The sequence below is a fragment of the Propithecus coquereli genome, unplaced genomic scaffold (genome assembly GCF_000956105.1).
Source record: "Propithecus coquereli isolate 6110/MARCELLA unplaced genomic scaffold, Pcoq_1.0 Scaffold92, whole genome shotgun sequence".
In the NCBI taxonomy this organism is placed as follows: Eukaryota; Metazoa; Chordata; class Mammalia; order Primates; family Indriidae; genus Propithecus; species Propithecus coquereli.
Window position 1 is genome coordinate 1,545,577 of NW_012155507.1, and position 5,252 is coordinate 1,550,828.

General features: G+C 36.1%; 1 pseudogene; it reads left to right on the forward strand.

The window, feature by feature from the left end:
* Window positions 1-3,799: 3,799 nt before the first annotated feature.
* Window positions 3,800-4,898, forward strand: LOC105826817 (annotated as a pseudogene).
* Window positions 4,899-5,252: the final 354 nt, after the last annotated feature.

Below are 5,252 nucleotides of genomic sequence, written 5' to 3' on the forward strand. Positions count from 1 at the left end.
TCTAAAATCCCCTAATCCCCTTTCTCATAAAACTGGAGGCCCACTTTTATGTGGGGTTTGTTTATTTCTTATACATTGGTAGCCACATGTGTGATATTCATTATCTATTAATATAATGTTCACTTTCATTTTCTGCTTTTTAAAACCTCAATATTGTGTCATAAGCATTTTCCCATCATATTATGCAATCTTTATAAAAACCATTTTGATGGTTCTATTATTGAGATTGTTGAGTTGTTGAGATTATATCATTAGCTAGATTCCAAGAAATGGAATTACTGAGACAGAAAGCATAAACCTTTTTAGGACATTAATAAGCATTACCAATTGCATTCCCAAATAATTTTACCAATTTACATACCTTCCAGCCACATATGAGGAACCCTATTTAACCAAACTCTCCATAATGCTGGATATTAATTTTTTAAATGCTTGCTTATTTGATAATGCAACTGATCTCTCACTGTTACATGGATTTATATTTGATTCCTAAAAATATTCTGAATTTTTTCATATATTTATTTTTATTTTTTTCATAAATTTGCTAGCTTTATTTAATTTTTAAAATTATTTGTTTTATTTTCTTTTTTTAAAATTGGAACTCAGTTAATCACACTACTCAGTTCATAGTTTATTATCCTCACAGGTTGGTACAATGGCTCTCTTCTTGTTTTGTCTTGTTTTGTTTTAGAAACAGAGTCTCACTCTGTCACCCAGGCTGGAGTGCAGTGGTAAAATCATAGCTCACTGTAACCTCAAACTCCCAGGCTCAAGCAATCCTCCCACCTCAGCCTCATAAGTAGCACTAGGACTACAGATATGCACCACTATACCTGGCTAATTTTTTTTATTTTTTGTAGAGACAGGGTCTCACTGTGTTGCCCAAGCTGGTCTTGAACTCCTGGCCTCAAGCAATCCTCCTCCCTTGGCTTTCAAAAGTGCTAGAATTATGGGTGTGAGTCTTCACACCTGGTCTAAACAGAAAAGCTTAACTATGATATAATCAAATCCATCAAATTATGAGCCTATTATTTTTTCTTAGGCTTTTATTTGAGGTATTTCACTATTTTTAGGTCACAAAGGTAATCTATATTTTCTTCTCTTATGTTATCAATTCTTTTTTTCACATTTCAAATATAGTATGAGACAGGGATCTGTTTCTATTTTTCTGCATATAATAAGCTAGTTTTCCTAAAATTATCTGTAAGTAATCCATCATTCTCCATTGATTTCTGATGCCATCTTTATCATCCATAAAGTTTGCCTGTACACATGGTTTTATTTCTGAGTTCTCTTATCCATTCATTGGTGTGTCTACTCCTTTGTCATTATTACACAGTATTTGTTTCTATGGCTTTGTATTAATAGTATGTCTTACTACACACATGACAGACTGGAATATATCAAATTAATCCTACTGCTGAGAGCGACAATAAAAACGGAATTGAAAAAAAAAAAAAAACTGAAAAGTTCACAGAGCAACCAAAGCAGATGGGACTTCAGAGGCCAAGATGTGGACCTCACTAAAGAATTCCCATACTGACTTACACTTTTTTTCTCTAGGGGTATTTTCTGATTCCTTAAGCTGGGAAAGAGTGGTTGAGCAGAACTCGATGGCTGGAAAGGAAGATGTTTGCATATGGGGCTACCAAGGCAGTGGACATGTTAAGGGCTAAGATCCCAAAGAGGCAGAAGCCACAGAAAAGAAAGCCTAAATTTGTGTGCAACTTACCTTTGTCAATTCCTAAGCCTTATCTATGTGGGACAAGGCCGAGAAACCAAACAGAAATCAAAGCCAACCTAGGATTCTATACCCATAGAAATATCCCTCAAAAAATGAAAGTACAATAAAAATATTTCAAACAAACAAAAATTTGGAGAAGCTTCAGACCAAGGGAAAAAAGAGCATTTGTGAATAACACACCTGCAGTAAAATAAATACCAAAGAGAATTCTTCAGGCAGAAGGAAAATCATTGTGGATAGAATTCATGACAAACATGCTAATGAAGAGTAGAAAGTTAATTAATACAAAAGAAGGGAAAAAGGAACAAAAAATGAATGAGAGAAATAATAAAACGGTAGCTTTAAGCCAAATTGTATCGGTAATTACATTAAATATAAATGGACTAAATAGTCTAATTAAAAGGTTAAAATTGCCACAATGGATTTTTTAAGCAAGTATATTCTGCCTACAAAAGATACATTTTAAATTTAAAGTCTCAGAAAGTTTGAAACTAAAAGAATATAAAAGACACTTACCTGAAAGAAATTGATGTAGCTTTACTAATGTAAAACAAAGTAAACTTTAAAGGAATAAATATTAATAGAGAGAAAGAGGAACACTTCTAATAATGTTAATAAATGGTTAATTTCAATAGGAAGATATAATCAAAACTTTGCATGATGTAATAACACAGGCTTAAAATGTATCATGTAAAAATAGACAGAATAAAAAAGATAGATAAACCCACAATCATGGTTGAAAATTTCAACTTTGTCAGTAACTTGCAATATGATCACAAAAAAAATCAATGAGGATATAAAATATTTGAGGAATGGGCCTAACAAAATTGACTTAACTGACAAAATTAAAACACTATACCCAGGCTGGTCATGGTGGCTCACACCTGTAATCCTAGCACTCTGGGAGGCCGAGGTGGGAGGATCGCTTGAGGGTCAGGAGTTCAAGCCCAGCCTGAGCAAGAGCAAGACCCGTCTCTACAAAAAATAGAAAAATTAGTCAGGCATGGTGGCACAAGCCTATAGTCCCAGCTACTTGGGAGTCTGAGGCAGGAGCATCACTTGAGCCCAGGAGTTTGAGTTTGCTGTGAGCTCTGATGATGGCACTGCAATCTAGCCAGGGCAACAGAGCAAGACTCTGTCTCAAAAAAACAAAAAAACAAAAAACACTATACCCAACAAGTATAGAAAACACATTCTTTTTGAGTACACATTGAACATTTCCCCCAAATAAATCACATGCTGATACATAATCAAACCTCAACAAATCTCAAAGGAATGAAATCCTACAGGTTGTGTACTTCAACTCTGGAATTAAGCCAGACATCTATCATAGATAGTAATATAACCCCCAACTGCTTTGAAATTAGGTAATACTTCCAAATAATTCCTATATCCAAAATAAATTACAATGAGAATTAGCTAATATTTTGAGCTGAATAATAATGAAAACACAACACACCAGAACTTGTAGGATCACTGTAAGTAGAGGTTCTCAAATGTAAATGTGTTGCTTCAAAATTGTTTAGCTCATGATTTTATTTGTGCTTGTCTAAGTCCTTTTCTGATTCCCTGAGTCATCAAACTTAGCAAAATTAAAAGACAGGTTAAGAGAAAAACCACTTATCAAGACAAAAATAAGGGACAGAACAACAATAACATCTTTTAAACTAAATAAACACAAAAGCAAAGAAAAATGTGGCTTAACATATATGAAAGGTCTGCATCATCTTGGTATATTATATTTGCTAAGAAATAAGTGTTTTAGGGAAGCCGATGCAATTTCTTAACTTGATTTTTATAATAAATATATAGAATTTCACTTTTTTTAATTGTAGGATCTCATCCAGACAGTGGTTAGAAGAAAATATATGGCCTTAAAGGTATTTATTAGAAATGAAAAAAAAGACTGAAAATAGGAATTCAAGAATCTAGAAAAAGAACAAATTAGAAGCAAATAAAGAAAAAGCAGGGCTGCGGGGGGACCCCAGAGCAGTGAGGCCGGCGACCTTCCCCAGCTCACTCGGTCCGGCCGCCCCTCGCCCCTCTGCCAACGCCATGAAGATCAAGGACGCCAAAAAACCCTCTTTCCCATGGTTTGGCATGGACATCGGGGGAACTCTAGTAAAGCTCTCGTATTGATATCACAGCAGCGGAAGAACAAGAAGTTGAGAGCTTAAAAAGTATTCGGCAATATTCGACTTCTAATGTAGCATATGGATCCACTGGCATTCGAGATGTACACCTTGAACTTCAGGATTTAACACTTTTTGGCCGAAGGGGGAACTTGCACTTGATCAGATTTCCAACCCAGGACCTACCTACTTTTATCCAAATGGGAAGAGATAAAAACTTCTCAACATTACAAATGGTGCTATGTGCTACAGGAGGTGGTGCTTACAAGTTTGAAAAAGATTTTCGCACAATTGGAAACCTCCACCTGCACAAACTGGATGAACTTGACTGCCTTGTAAAGGGCTTGCTGCATGTAGATTCTGTCAGTTTCAATGGACAAGCAGAGTGCTATTATTCTGCTAATGGCTCAGAACCTGAGCAATGGCAAAAGATGCCTTTTAACCTAGACGATCCCTATCCGCTGCTGGTAGTGAATATTGGCTCAGGAGTCAGTACATTAGCAGTGCATTCCAAAGACAACTATAAACGAGTGACCGGGACAAGCCTTGGAGGGGGTACCTTTCTGGGTTTATGCAGTTTATTGACTGGCTGTGAAAGTTTTGAAGAGGATCTTGAAATGGCATCCAAAGATGACAGCACCCAAGCTGACAAGCTGGTCCGTGATATTTATGGAGGAGATTATGAAAGATTTGGTCTGTCAGGTTGGACTGTAGCATCTAGTTTCGGGAATATGATTTATAAGGAGAAGCGAGAGTCTGTTACTAAAGAAGATCTGGCAAGAGCTACTTTAGTTACTGTCACCAAGAACATTGGTTCTGTGGCAGGAATGTGTGCGGTTAATGAGAAAATAAACAGAGTTGTCTTTGTGGGAAACTTTTTACGTGTTAATACTCTCTCAATGAAACTTCTGGCATATGCTCTGGATTATTGGTCAAAAGGTCAACTGAAAGCACTGTTTCTAGAACATGAGGGATACTTTGGAGCCGTTGGTGCACTTCTTGGGCTGCCGAATTTCAGCTGAAGCATCAGGTGTCTCTCTGCTAATAAATGTCATCCAAGAGGAACTGAAACCAGAGGCATCATCACGGCATTGTTTGTCACTGGGAACCAAAGGATAAAAGAGTACCATAAGCTGCTGAATGTTGCCATATTAAGAGAAAACTCAGTAACGTGAAGTATTTCTGTTTGAAATGCTTTCCCTTTTGTATATAACCAGTGTTAAATTCTTAAATGAAATACAGCCTCTGATTACTGAGCTTCCTCTCCAAAAGATTTTCTTTTTATTTTATGTAGCTATTGTAGTACTGTATGCTCAAACACAAATCGTCTCAGAAATGTTTAGCTTATGAAAATAATTGATTCTGAATATTTGTCA